At 35.7% G+C, this 16286-nt stretch overlaps 1 protein-coding gene across 3 annotated transcripts in view; it reads right to left on the bottom strand.

Annotated features, from left to right (window-relative positions):
* Positions 1-16286, bottom strand: part of LOC145668088 (gustatory and odorant receptor 24-like) — a 149136-nt gene that overhangs the window by 89656 nt on the left and 43194 nt on the right. The window contains exon 1 of one of the 3 annotated variants that reach the window (XM_081735603.1): positions 5325-6713. The exons of the other annotated variants lie outside the window; for them this stretch is intronic. The gene's annotated coding sequence lies outside the window, so the exon portion shown is untranslated. Of the gene's footprint in view, positions 1-5324; positions 6714-16286 lie in introns of those variants that run through there. 3 annotated transcript variants of the gene reach the window in all.

The raw sequence follows: 16286 nt of genomic DNA, 5'->3' as shown, positions 1-16286 counted from the left end.
TTTATTTGCTATCAATATATCATCAAAATAACAAAATACCCCATACTGTTCAAGATCTCCTAGCACCTCCTTCATGCATTTAGCTAAAATGCTTGAACCTATCTTAATACCAGCTGGTAATTTTTTATATTGATAAATACCTATAGGAGTCACTATAGTGGTTAATTCTCTACTTTTTTCGTCCACCTGCAACTGGAAATAAGCTTTCTTTAAATCAAAGGAGCTTATAAAAGGGCATCCAGATAAATTACCTATGCACTCTTCCATATGTGGAGTCGGAAAAACATAGTCAGCCAACAAACTATTTAATTTTACATAATTCGCTACAAGCCTATATGAACCATCCTTGTTCTTAACTATAAAACAAGAACTCCCATAACTAGAATGATCACATTCAACTAAAACATCTTGTTCAACTAAATCTTTAATAACATCTTCAAAAATTTTTCTCTTTTCTCTAGGAATTGGAAACGGCTTATCATTAAAGTATTTCTGTTCTCTAAGATACAAATGACATTTATAATTTTTTAAGCATCCAACCCGATTATTAATCACATCTTTATACTCCTCCTTTATCGATCTAACAAAAGACTCCGAGTCAGGATCCAACCAATAATCATCATTGTCCATAACTTCCAAATTTTCTTCCTTTTTCTTCATTTCCTTGTTTCCAATACCTTCGGATTGAATTTCTTCACCTTGGATGACTATATCACTTGAACTATCCATCCCTAACTGTCTTTTCAAATTCTGAAACCTTCGTCCAAACTCTTCTTCAAATGACTCAGTCCAATTATTATCGGTTTCATTACACGGATCTTCACGCTTGATCTCATCTTTTCTATTACGGTCCCCAGTCTTACCACAAACTTCCGAAATATCATTGGAATTTAAATTTGAATTAAGTCCGCCACACTGATCAATAGAATTATGAGATTGTTCTGTTAAAATATATTCATTAATTCCCGATGAGTATTGCTCTTCCTCTTCCCAAAAAATATCGCACTGCAAACCAACCTCCCTAGTTTCAGCTAACAATTTACACTGTACTGCTGCATCAATCAGTTCAGGACTGCCATGAACATACACTGCCTGTTTAGATAAGTTTTTAAAGTCTGACGCAAGCGGCGATGTCCCAGATATTCCTTCACACCCAGTACCTTTATTTGATGACGAGGTATCGTGATTATCAATCAAATAAATCCACACCGGATTAACAACCTGTTCATTGCCTGATGACAACTCAACCTTAGATTTATTAATAATTTCTCGCACCACCTCATTACTCCGCAAGGGAACATACCTCTTCAATTCAAGAAATCTCAGCATATGGTTACCAATGTCCAAGACAGCCTTCGAACGTTGTAAAAATGGAGTGCCTAAAATAATGTCACATGGTAGACCACTAACCACCACCAGATCAATTTCGAATTTAAGACCTCCCATTCGTAACGGCATAGTAACTTCCATAGGTTGGGATACACTTTGACCCATCATAGAATTAAATTTGACTGGTTCAATGTCTTTCCGCTTAATTATAAAGTTTCCTAATTTTTTAACCAAGTCTGAGGACACCAAACACAAACTAGCTCCACTGTCGACACAAACAGCAACTAAATTACGTCCAATATCACCCAATACAAAAGCTGCTGAGGCATTCGAATCACTTGAAGGAATTTTCAAAGTTCGACCACCGATTGAACCACTGACCGGATCTTTCGAAGATCGATAATTATTTCCACCATTACTAACACGCTTTTCATTACCATTATTATGTTTATCCAGTGTATTATTCACATACTTGAAGTCTTTATTTCCCCTTTCAGAAAAATATTTTTTCCCAACTGTATCATGCCTTCCAAAATTCTTACCATCATTACCAAAACACGTATTATTCTTTCCCTCATGCTTAACAGCATTAATATTATTACAATTGCTGGGATTATATTTAGATCTACCATTATATGTAGCCTTAGAATTTCTGGACATAGTGGGTTGAATATTAATAGCAGCAAAAGGTCTAGCATTTTTATTTTTAATAGCACTAAGTTCAGCAAATTCCTTTTTAGATGCCTTATACCGATCGAAATTATCAACTAATTGTCTCATTTCTTCAATTGATCTCGGCATCATGTATCCAAAACACTTGAACCTATACTCCGGGTTCATACCATGACATAAAATTTGAATAATTTCCGTTTCAGAATGTCCTACTTCTAAAACCTTAGCAGCATTAAACACTCTATCAATATAATCCAATATGCCTTCATTTGCTTGCATTATCTTATAAACTCGAGTATTTACCAAATGACTACGTAATATCATAGAAATAAACTTGAAAACCAGACGATGTCTTAATTCAATCCAAGACAGTTGACTACCAATGCCATGCATAATTTCTGTATATAAGCGACCAGTAGTTTTAACTGAAACAGCATATAGCAGCATTCTCAACGGAAAATTATAATGAAAAATGAGATCATTAATCGTTAATAAAAGTTCGAAAACTTGAAAACCATTTGAGCCGTCAATGACGCTGAAACGAGCCAGTCTTTTATCAACAATTTTACTTATTTGATTAAAAATGTACTTATCTATATACATATTCATTGATTCAGAAGAGTTTCCAACCCTAACATTATTTTGATAATCATTTACTTGATTACAATTTAAACATCTTAACTGAGATGTTTTCTTAGTTTCACCTAAATTTCCATATTTACCTTTAATATCATATTTTTTCTTCAAATTATTTTCCATCCCAGAATCAATTTCGTTCTGATGACCCAAAAGATTAGAATATGTTAAAGGGCTACCTCCTCTATTTCGAACACCTTCTTTATTACATGCCAAACAAGGACAAGTTTCGGGTTTTTCCCCTTTTATTTTCAAAGTTTCAGTTTCATTCAAATTTCCGGACCAAAATTTTAAGTACGGATTAACTGACCCCATATTATTCATATTTGGCATTCGATTCAAAAATTCCCTAGGACTATTACGTTGTTCCAGCTTACTAGCTTCAGTTTTCTCAAGTTTTACCTTATCACACACAAAAGAATCTGGCATCCTATTTCCTGACTTAGCAGCACTTACCACTCTACTAGGCTCTTTCAAGTCTATTCTAGATCTTAATTCTGTATCGCTAATTTTGGAATCAGATAAAGCACCCAATATTTCTTGAACATCTCTAGGTTCAATTTTATTTGGTCTTTGCTTAAGTTTTTCTACAAAGTTAGGTTGAACTGAATATTTACGATCCTCAGACGTACCATGACGAATAGTATTTAATTTTCCTAAAATTGCATCATTATTATCCTCATGAATCCTTAACTCCGAAAATTTCATACTTCTGAATTCACTTACATCAGTTGGTCTATTACTAGTTACGCCAGAAGTCGCTCCACTCGTTTGACCTCGTACAGTACTCGGATATACCAATTCATACGAAGTTTCCGCCATATTTCGCCAAAACCCTTCGCTTTCATTAAATTCTAAAGGATTCAATGCGCTACTACTAGAACTTGATGATGATTCTACCCTATAAGCATTAATTCGAGCTATCACTTCATCGTCATGTAATTGCCTTAAACGTGGATCATTAATATCTCTTATTTCAATAACTGAATATTCAGGAATATCTTCTAGACTCATATAAGCCGTACCTTCCGATAAATCTGAGTATGACATGTTGATCGCAAAAGGCAAATATAACAAACAAATATAGAAATTATACAAAATAAAGTTCATTGAAATATGACAAATTTAAGAAATCTACACCAGAACCACTACTATATGATCTACTCTCAAAAGTAAACAACCCACTACACATCCAAATTCTTATAATGCATATAAACAATGAATAAATACATAAATTACAAATCATAAATTTCCAAAAGGTTTGTGAAAATTCTTTATTAAACACAATTTATTCATTCGATGTTGGATAGCATTAGCTGAATGGTGTCACTCAACAACAACCTTTAAATAATCCAATTGTATCTTAATACGATTACGATATTATGAAATCTGAATTTGGGCGCTTTTTTTTTTTTTTTTTTTTTTTGGAATGCACGCACTCACTAAGGATCGTACGCTAATACTCCAAAACCATTCATTAAAGTTTTCCGCAAATAAATCTAATTTCTTCACTTTCAGGATTTAAGTCAATTTCACACTGACTACTCAATTTATTACAGCTGTTCTGTGTAGCTAAATAGCATTTCTATTAACCAATTAAAATACTCAAATAATCAAAGTTGCATTTAAATAGCTTTAATTACACCTCAAACTCAAGTTCGAATAACATTGACCTAAACGTGAATTAACTGCAACCTACAAACGATGTCATTCCTCATTTATACTAGTCGAATCCAAAACATAATTTTAGTTTTTCTCTCTAAGAACATCCAACATTACGGAACTAACAAAACTTAATTATTTTAATTACTTTACTTGAGAAATTTAAATTTACTAAATTCTTGAAAACAAATCTACTAATTTCAACCAGCATTTAATTCTCTAAACTCCCCGTCCAATTAATAATTCCTTCAACAAAAATATTAAGGGAGTGATTACGCATGGAAAAACTTTTTGTCACAATTATCGCTATCACACTTTACTACAACCATAATTCGCAATAAAGCAAAAAAGAAATTCTTTGGTTGGATTATTTAAAGTGCGAGTGACTTCAGCCGAAGCAGTACCTCTCAGCTGCACCTGTAAACCCCCACAAAAAAAACTATTCCGCTTCTTCCATTTAACATTACCAGTTTCTTTCAAACACTGATTGAATTATTCAGGTAGAAATAAAATTTTATTTTCAATTCAAGACTTTTAATAATTATTGAGACTTCTATATACAAAAATTCCAATCAAAACTTTTCGTTGAAAATTAACTAAATATCTCTTGAATTTAATAAATTAAGGAAATTATCACAGATAAAAAAAAAATGGAAAATGGTCGTAACTCTGGATTAAAGCAAGCTTAATATCATCAAATCTTTAATTACAATAGCTTCTTGAAAAACACTACAGACTGCTCTAGAAGGAATAAAGTATAATTTTTTGTGAGTCCAATTTTAATTCTTCCGTAATCTATATTCTAATCACCCGGAAAATGAGATTGATGATTTGACTCTAATCGGTTTTAGTTTATTTTAATTTATATTTTACTTATTTCAACCAGACAGCAATCTATTACGTTTACTTTTATAATACTATTAACGCAATTGGGTAATGAGTGAGATGAAATTCTACCAAAAACTTACTCTACCACTACTCTACTCAACCGTAACCAGTAATATTAAATACTCTGTAATACTCACCAGATTCAAATATCTAATATAAAAAACATTCTTACGCCTTTATCCAGAGACTCCACATCACCACCATGGATTGGAATTTGACTTTCTCTACTTAAAAACCAACTGCCATACAAAAATGAATGAGTTCCAATTTTCCCCAACAGAATATTAATTGCAAAATTTCACGATTTAATTGCAAGCTCATTCTAGAATCAGGAAGTTAATTGGATTTAAAAAAAATATTCGAAACTTTAAGCTAGGTATTATAGCTACAGTTCAGAGCTCTCCCTTTATAATTTACTTCAAACTTCCGGATTTTAATTATTTAATTTTACTGCAATAGAATATTATACACTTTAAATCCAGGTATTAATTCAAACCATTTTATAAAGATCAATTAATTCTTGAAATTATAAGTTTTATAACCTGCATTAGATTGAGTATTACTACAATAATTCAACACAATTTTATCAATTCTAAACAAAATTACTACCGTTTAAAGTTAAATTTATGATAGTCAAAAGTTCATCTACTGTAGTTAGTTAAGTGACAAATCGACATAACTATCTGTTTTAACCGAATTTTACAAGCTTGTTTTAGTTTGGTCAAAGGGTCTGAACTCCCCTCCCGAGTACTCCAATTAGGCACAATTCTCCTACAAAAATTAAATTACCGGCTAACTTTAGTGTATTTAACTCACATATTAAACTGATATTCACTACTAAATTTTTCTTCCTATCTTTTTTTTTAACTACTAATGTAGTAAGAACATTGAATCACAGCCTTTTTTTTTTTTCTTTCAGTCACGAATTATTTAAGCTAGGAAACTAACCCATCTGATTTAAGCATTTTAAAGACAATTAACCTCCGATTTAGTATCAAAATTAATATTATAGATTCCGTAATAGAAACTTTTTAACTCATAAAGTCAAATCCCTTTAAACTCAATATCACACAATTCGCACTAGAGGCACAAAATCCAGCCGAGAAGACAACTTCACTGCTATGTTTTTCCATGCGTAATGACTCAGCCGTCGCTCGCTCGCATGAACGAAGCCTGGTAGGGAGGGAAGACTCCGCCCACCCACCAAGGCCAGATCAGCGCAACCGACAACTGTCATCACGCGTACACCTCATTGCCTCCAGAGCAGCTGTTTACAACACACCTTTACTTCGAAGAACAACTCAGCAAAAGAAGCTATTTTCACAATCTTAAAAAGTAAAAAAAGAATAACATTTTTAAATTTTCATTTAAACGACCATTTCAATGTAAATTGAATGTCCTTAGATTTTTCATTATTTTCCATTTCTGTTATTATTTTAAGTCCATGATTTATTGCATTTCATTTTCTTTTCTTTTTTTTTTAACTTGGAACGTTCACACGTTACAAAGTCGAACTACTGCAAGCATTATGGGATGAAGATGCGTGTCAAACTCAAAAACGATCGCCGCACTATGAAACGTTGCTCAGGAAACACCTTCTGATCGTTTCGAAGCAATGGGAAGTGAGTGACACATCAGCTTACCGAAAGACAAATCGAAACTCGAAAAGTCACCAGTGAATTCTTGCTTTAACGAAACTAACGAAAGTACTTTCTACATTGATTAGAGACTGACAACAAGAAGGAGATTTATTGTGAACATCCTCAATGTACAAAACGTACAGCGTGGGTTGATCCATGTCAACCATCAACATCGACTGCACAGCCAAATTGGTTCGGAAAGAAGACAATGTGGGATCACAATGGGAGTGGGATCTGTGTGTCTGGCGTCAATCTAAACATGCTTTGATCGTCAATCTAAATATGCTTTGATCTGCATGAGTCAATCTAAACATGCTTCGATCGTCAAGTGCCCGCAATGGGCAACAAGACATGACAAGCTAATTTTGCTTTATGATTACGCAGCAATGCACAATTCAAAACATTTTAACAAGAAAAAGGATCTTGCCTGCAAAATATTAACTCACGTCCCGAATTCACCAGACCTTGTCCCTTCAGATTACTAATTGTTCTGATCGATGTCACACACACTTTCTAGGCAGGACTTCACAACGTATGAAGAAGTGGACAAGTGGGAATCTGAATAGTGTGCCTTCAAGTACGCAAAGTGCTATTAAGACGGTATTGACAAATTATTACCTGAAAGATGGGAGAAATGTGTAGCTAGTGATGGCCATTACTTTGAATCAAATGCACGTGATGTTTCTGTTAAACTTATCGTGTTTTCTTTGATTACAAAAACCGCATTATTAACCGGTACCTCTACTATCTAAGACAACCAGACCCGCAGCCAGCCACCAAATTGTGGTTAACCATAGAGCCGTAAGTAGGGCCAATATAGATATTAGGGGGGCGAGACTTATCCTTCTCTATAGTAAGCATTATATATTAGAGGAGCAGCACTGTCATGCCTCTCGTAGTTGCAGGTCTGAACAGAAGGGAATGGTAAATTATACTAGACGTGTTATTATTCTAGGACGAAGAGGGTATGGCCGTCATAGCCCCCTTTGGGTACGGCCCTGGGTATTTTGACTTGTATAGTAGTATTAGAAGTACCAGTAGTGACTAGTAGTAGTAAGTCAGTAGTAATAGTACATTGATTAATAATGTGTCCGCCAGCCATTGTTTTCTATCACAGCTCAAAGGCGATTTGGCATGCTACATACCAGTCTCTCGCATATTCGTGGTCTGTCCCTGATACTATCCCACGTCTCTTTCACATGCTGTAGCAATGCCTCCTTTGTTCTCTCCTGTCTGTTATCCCATTCCCGTACAATCATGCCCCAAAGGTTCTCTATTGGATTTAAGTCTGGAGATTTTGCAGACCAGTCCAAAACCGAAATTTCGGGATGTTCATTTAACCACTCCGTGGTAACTCGTGCCTTATGAACGCTACTATTATAATGCATAAAAGTTATTTGTGGCATTTCTTCAGCAGGATAGACCAAGCGCACTAATGGCAACATACAGTCCTCCAAAACCTGAACATACTCATCAGAGTTCATTCTAGATGATACATCAACTAGTTCTCCAACTCCATCTGCACTCATCCATGCCCAAACACACACAGATACATGGTCTTGTCTATATGTTGGCTGAACGTTCTCTGGAAGATATCTTGTGTTATCTTGCCGCCACACATACAGGTTTCCTCCTTCGTCTGAACTATATATTTTCTCATTACTTCAGATTACACGGTTCCAGAACTCTTGTGGCCTGTTGACGTGTGTCTATGCAAACTGTAAGCAAGCATGGACATGTGTACCTGTTAGTTGAACGTGAAAAACAGAACAAATAATATACGTACAGTTACATGTCTCTGCACTGCATTCCAGATCAAAAGTTGTTTTTATTTTTTCTGCAGGGAACATGTTTGCTATGTTTGCTTTAATGCTCGACACATTTTCATCTTCGTTTTCACGTGCGGTCTATCCAGTTTCTGTTTATGTGAAATTCCTATTCCCCTTTCTGCTTCGAATCGTTCAATTCAATGTTTTACTCTTTTTAATACCCAGTCCCATGGATCGAACAATTTCCTTTGTTAGCATTCCAACCTCCCACATCCCAACTATTGCTCCTCTAGTTATAAGGGACAAATAGCTTTCCATTCTCTTTTTATTATGAAATCAATTTGCCGCACACAACAAACGGTCTTTTCTGCAATTAATGTGTGTTAAGAGTTGTAAAAGTAGAGTTCTTTACTTCAAAAAGGGTCAAACTAGCAAGAAAAGTAGCTACATGTCAGTAAATTCGGCAACAGCCCCGCTTAAATGTGTTCATAGTTACTGAGTTCAATACTATGGATAACGTTACATACTATTGGTATATTTTAGAAACAGATTTCAATTGAGATGTGACTTTGTATATTCATTAGCTGTTCACTTTCTGCTAGTAACAAATTGTTTGCAACTTTCCTCTATGCAACATATTAAGACTATACTATCAAGTACAATGTTTGTGTCTTCTGATATGCAATTGCTTATAAGTGAATAAAGTATTTTTAAAGAAATGGTTAGCGTATTTCGTTTCCATGTTACGCTTCTCAGGTTCAAATCCAAATGGAGGTTTTTATTTAGTAGAAAAATATTTTATAGCACTATTCTACATATACTGTTGATAATAAATAAATGAAAACTTACCCTTTTAGACACGAACATGACAAACACGTTATGAGTTTTACTTTCCAACATTCTAATAATTTCAAGTTTCTGCCAAGCTAAGCTCGAAAGATGCCACGGAAGATACCTTTTCTGGAAACAATTCGGTGTGTTTCTGACCTGTCATTACTTCGTTCTGGATTCATTTTTGCTTCAGTTTTAGGATCAGATGTAGTCACCAAGCTTAGATAAAGTGCTACATTTGACTCTGATAGTCCTGTTATTTTAGATTTTATTAATGCGCAAAGTTCATTTCATCAGTTACTCTTTTATGAACATCAGAAGTTTTATGGAGCTTCCCGTACATATGGAAAGCTGAAATTTAGTATTGGTACGCTTGGTTTAGTGTGCAAGTAACAAACAATCACTTTATATTTCCATCCCTCAATACCTAAGAGTGGGGTGTGCAGATTATATAGCAACAACCAGAAACGAAAGAAATGAAAAACGGGAAAAAAATGAAACCACATTAAACATTTCATGGAAAAGATGTAGTCACGTCATGAGATATCTTCACACTCGGAAAGTTATTGTATGTCTTACAGGACCGATTCTATTCTGCTTGAACGCTTGCACTTTTACTATCGGAACACTACAGACCTCTTACTTAGCTTTATGACTTGGCCAATACGCAGCGAATCATTGACGCTACAGCGCGCTGTCTTTTATATTACAATGTTCACATTTCTTATTGAAATGCCTATTACATTCACATATTAAAGAACAGTTTGCAGCAATTTTGAAGTGAATATGAATATAAGTGTAGCAGAATGCCTACTGATATACTCGATCTAAATTCATATACGGATAACGATGGTAGGTTTTAATAGCTTCAGAGTTCCGTAATAGCCAAATCATGTAAAATATGAAGCCGTATGTTCATCTTTCGTAAATAGTTTACAAATTTTGTAGTTTATTTTACAAGCGTTGAGTAAGTGATTTGTGGCGTAATCTTAACGAAGGGGACTATCAAGAAGACCACTTCAGTTCGATTCCCGTCGTAGTAGTTGCTTTTCTTGTTCGATTTATTGTAATGTTATTTTTACTTTTATTATTATTATTATTATTATTATTATTATTATTATTATTGCAAACTCGATGATATGGCTACATCTTTTACATGTATTTTTTAATGGAATTTCAAGTTTTGTTGAAGAAGCAATATACTTCACTGTAAGGGCTTAGGGAAGGTAAATGTCATGTTTTTTTGTTTTTAAATTTGTATTTGGACGCAAAACCAAGACTGGATACAAAATGCCCTTGATTGGGGCCGCGGTGGCTCAATGGTAGAGCGTTCACTTCCGGTGCATGGGCCCCTTGGTTCGATCCCAGCTCGCGTCAAGTGGACTTTGTGTTTGAAAAACAACGTCTGCGTGGGTTTTCTCGGAATTCTCCCGTTTCCTAATACTTTATTCATTCCACCAATTCATTCATTTCTCGTCATCATTGTCTCATTTAGCCTAGCCGGCATAACCGTGGGACGTAAAACTGAAGAATTTAATTTTTATTTTTATTTAAATTTCCCCTTTTTATACCTACGGAAAGTATCCTAAAGGTTTCGATGATCATAAGAGAGTAAGTTAATAAGTGGCGAAATCAATGAACTTCGCGTATTAACAACATCTAAAGTAACAGGGTGTCGGAAAACCTCATGAAGTATTTTGGTGGGAGATAACTAATGATGATTTGTGGATATATTAGTTATTCGGATCTTTGCAATTGTTATGTCATAAATAGCTAAGAGGTTGAGCGTCTTGTGTATTAATATTGCTCTTCGTGTGATTTTACAGATTTGACAACACATAGAAGATAGAAGACCAAAAATCGCATTTTCACCATATGTTATTATTGTTTTACTTCAGGAAAGGGAAGAACGTGCGAAGAGCCTTTGTGATTTTAACTGTCTTCAATGTTTCTGTCTCCTTGTCCCTGTTCTTACTGGGGAAACTGTTAAGTGAGTGAAACGACTAACATTAAGTAAAAGGAATAAAAATCGGAAACATAAAGTACTGAAGACGGTTCGAAAAATTAGTTAAACTTGAAAATATTAATCCAGTAAGATTCGAGCCAAGAGGAGTGCCTGTTGAGGGTCCGAAGCCCTCTAAAGATCAGATTCTCCCTCATGTTCTTGCGTGTTTGTACGTCTTTTTGGTTTTCAATTTGAAGTTAAACTCGCTGCCACACGCTAGGGGCTCCGTCTCCAGATTCCCGGTCATGGCTTTGCCATGAACTGTGTAAACTTCTAAAAAAAGTAGTGTAGACTAATTTACTTCCTTTTACAGCAGGTACTTGTCACCAAGCACACTTCAATTCAAACGGTATTATTTCTTGCATATCATCTTGAACTGCACAAACTACACAGTTTTATTACAAGACCAAATTTTACGTTGTCTCGTGTCGATAGTATGTCATGCAACTGATGTCTCCTCTCGTAACCTACATATGTTTGTATTCAAACAATTCTGTCTCGTCTCGAAGCTTCACACTAACATACTGCCTTGTCTCGAGACCATCTCAACTGTTGTCGTATAAACAGTTGTCCCATTACGTATGTAACAACGAAAATATTTTGTTCGCGCAATACAAACAGAAACTACTATCCTAATACAAAGCAATGGTAATAAGGAAAATGCAAGAGAAAACAAGGTTTTGCCGGGAATTGAACCCAGACCTCACACTTAGTAAGCGGGTGTGTTACCTCTCACCCAAGGTACTAACTGATTAATAATCGTTCTATTACCCTCCAAATAGTACATAACAAGGCAGATCAAGTAATTCAACAACATGGCAACTTTGCATTCAAGACGGTGACTTTTCCAATGATTTGTTTCTTCACTTAAACTTCCTTTCAACCTTCTTGATATAGCAAAACTTGACTGTCCTATCGCTACAAACATTTCAACAGCCATATTGAATCAAAAGTTACTACTTTTTCAAAATGTCGGATTTTTCCCTTACTTATGCTGTAATCTACACATTTGGACGAAATTTCATTATTACACCATCTCTGTAAGTAGGCTAGAATTAGAGCACCCTTGAACCTTTCAATGGACAGTTTTACACACAAGATTTCTTCAACTTTATTCAACTTTAAGCACGTCTCGCAAATTACGCATCAGAATAAAAATGAGTACGAAATTTCGACTTTCTAGCAACAGCAGTTTCAAATTTCACATTTTTCGATTTTAGCGGCCGAACTAAAAAGAATTTTAGTGCTCTTGTTTTAACATAAACTACGTTTTTTTCTTGAATGCTTCAGGAAAAAATAACGTTTCAATGATATGTGGAACTACCATAAAAACGAACGTTTCGAAACGACGAAAAATTTCGACACTTCATTTGCATGGAAAGTGGCGCCCGTGTCACGATATCGAAGTTTTCCCTTTACACACACGATATCTTGAACATGTGTGCAAAGTTTGGCGTTTTCGGTAAGTGTGCGAACAAGTGTGATTCCTTCTTTAGATGTATATAATTCTCTGGACTATTCTTTCTAATAATTTCACTATTTTATCATGACTAAAATCAGAGTTTTCCGTTATTATTACAACATTCGATTGGTAAAGAGTGTGCGATTCGCTGAATTCTCTGTACATCGAGTTTTTTCTTTCTAAGCGTCAGTTTCTCAATGTTGGACTAGCCGGTTCCATTCTTGCTGAGGTAATTATGGAATTTTTATCATTTGTAATATTGATACTTCTGATGCATACTAACATGACAAATGTTCGATTTCTCTGGTTCTTAGAGTTGAGACGATTTCTTCAGAGGTTAAAAACCAACAACAAGAAGTTACGTCATTAGTATCAACCTTGATTCGTACTGTCTGGGAACGTAAAATGATTAGCCAAGAATTGATGAATACGTAAGGTATATCGTTAGTATTGATCAAAAATACGACTGATCAAACCAAAGGTTATTGTTTCCCAACAATTGCTTATTTTTCTACTACTTCTTCTACTACTACTGCTGCTAGAAATATTAATGTTTTAAGCAATTCACCACTTCAGATATGTTCCATATCAACAAAAAACATGAAATTGAATAATCAAAAACTTCATATAATACAAAATATGTAGCCAAGTCTTGACTTTACAATAATAATAATAATAATAATAATAATAATAATAATAATAATAATAATAATAATAATAATAATAAAGAAATAACACACTTACAATACCACTTGCGTAAACAACACCATCCAACAAAGAAAAAATAATTGCCACGATGGGATTCGAATACGGATCTCTGCCATACGAGTTTCATGCTTTGTCAATCTTTTTTTTTTTTTTTTTTTTTGCAAAAAATTCGCCCCAACCGTGCTATTATTCGCCAGTGGTACCTCACTTCCTTGCGATTTATTTCAAACACGACAGAGACACGACCACAGAAATATCGAGGACAGTTAAAATTCCGACCTTGTTCTTCAGAGTGATTCGAATCCCCAATGGACTTCACCTCACATTCATCAGTAATTTGCCACAAATTCTTCATACAAAGATAAGAAAATAAGATGTTAGGAAGATACAAATAGAGCTTTCTGTTTCTACACGTCTTGCTACAATTCAAACCATGCGAAAATGTCTGCTGTCTTTTCTTCTTTGGAAATTAGAAGTTAGATTGATTTTGACTTCAGTTTAGCATCCCTTTCAGCAGCGAGGCTATATGAGACATGGAACATCTGATTAAGGTGGAGTCCAAATCACATGAGCTCTCTCCGGGAATCGAACCTGGGTCTCCCATGCCAAAAGCGCGGGCGCTAACCGCTTAGCCAGGAAGAAGCTCCGCTGACCAAGGAGTTCACATTTGTAATAAAATAAGACTGAGAAATTATCACTAATCGGAGTTTGAATTTCTACGGTCCATCACTCAAGTACCGCTCTGTTACAATATGAGTACACCAGTGGATCTGACCTTCGCAATATACAATCATACAATGGTTAAGTGTTTGTCATGGGCGAAATTGCATTGAATTTAAATTCAATCTGGCTTACAAATACTTTTCAGTCGAAAATGGGATGAAATTTGAAAGTCTCAAATCAAAGTAGACCAACGTAAAGAATAGAAAAAACTAAAATTTTTCATGCAAATTTAAGAATTCCGTGCAAAGGGCAACTCCACAAAATGCATTGTTGTCTCCTTACTTTCTTGAACTATGGGTACCAGGATCAATATGGGCATGTAGAAAACCGGTAGTATCCGTAGGTCGCGAATACATTGGCTTCGATGTCACAAAGTGAAGTGTGTTCGAACAGGAGTCGAAAAACGGATCTATGGTTCCGACAGTGTTATCATTTCTCGGTTCAGCGTGCGCCACTGAAGATTTTTGTGTGGACATCTTTGAGTCTGTCTTCATCTTCTCACTCTGCTACGTAATTTTATGCCGCACATTACCCAAGAAACTACCCCGATTATCCAGTAAGGTCCTCAAGATGTGGCGAGAACCGGCTCAGAAGCTCGGATTGCTTATCTGTGAGGGCCGCGTATATCTAAAGATCGACGGGCCCCTCGGGCATTGTGGGACGGGCCGAACGTACAGACACGCTACTTTCCTATTATGACATGTCCCGTTTGAGGTTGTTGCAGTGCCAGGGCCTAAAACAGCCAGAAACTGCTGATCGCTCTCGGCTATTTCGTCCACTGCGTCAGTTGAGCCTGGTTTGGGTGTGTGTGCGTGTCAGGGAGCAAGTTGAACTACGCGTCTCCCATAAAAAAAAACTCCTAGCTATGGGCTTGCTGCATATGGCAACTAAGCCCAAGAATGGGTTGCAGTTGAAACCAAACCAAGCTCATCTGGCACATGGGTCGAAATAGCAGAGAGCGATCAACAGTGTCTGGCCGTTTTGAGGTCTGGTACTGGAATAATTTCAGGTGTGAACATCGAGGTTTGCATATTCAAAAACCAGCGTGTCCCTATGTGCTCCTCATATCCACAATGCCCGATGGGCTCGTCGGTCACTGGAGATACTCATCCGAACAAGTAAGCAATACTTCCTTCTGGGCCGGTTCTCGTCACTTCTTGTGAGGACCCTGCTGGATAATGGGGCTAAATTCGTGGGTAATATGCGGTATAGAATTACGCAGCAGTCAGGAGATGAGATCAAACCCAAATATTTGTAGAGAAATCCTCTCCGGTTGCGCACGGTGATCTGAGAAGTGTCTTCAGTGTAGGCACTGTCTATCGGTTTTTTGACTCCTGTTCGAACACATCTCATTTTCTGACATCGAAACCAACTTATTCGTGACCTGGAAAGCCTACCGATTCTCTACATATCCGTACCGGCCATGGTACTCACCGGTCAAGAAAGTGAGAAGTCACTGGAATTGTCCTTTAAAATGCCCATGTAATTAAGCTAACAGTACAAATTTTATGTCCATTTTCCTTACAAATTTATGATTTGATATCAAACTTTGTATTTCAATTTTGCTATCCGTTAACACTGCACAATATCAAATTTCCTATTTGAAACTTACATCTACATAACCATATTAATTTTCTAATTCAAAAGCTCACCACTTGCATTCAACTTATTACATCCAAAAATACAATATTTGTTGGGAAAATGCACACACGCACACAAATCAGGATTTAATCGAATAATAGAAGTTTTCTCTTGCGAGTTTCAATAATAGTAATAATGATAACACAGGCCTACAGAAAAAAAAATTTTTTCTTGGTGCCTAAAATTTTAGAGCTGATTTTAACTATGTGTGGGGCGCTGAATCCAATAATGTAAGCAGTTTTTTTCTATCAGCTCTACTTTGGTAGATACAGGCTACTGTACCAGTAGTGTTATTTACGTTACAATGTATGTGGAAGAAA

Source organism: Thermobia domestica, chromosome 13 (genome assembly GCF_964235325.1).
Source record: "Thermobia domestica chromosome 13, izTheDome1.hap1.1, whole genome shotgun sequence".
NCBI lineage: Eukaryota > Metazoa > Arthropoda > Insecta > Zygentoma > Lepismatidae > Thermobia > Thermobia domestica.
The sequence above is the reverse complement of the archived record's forward strand: the minus strand, read 5'-3'. Positions and strand labels throughout refer to the sequence as shown.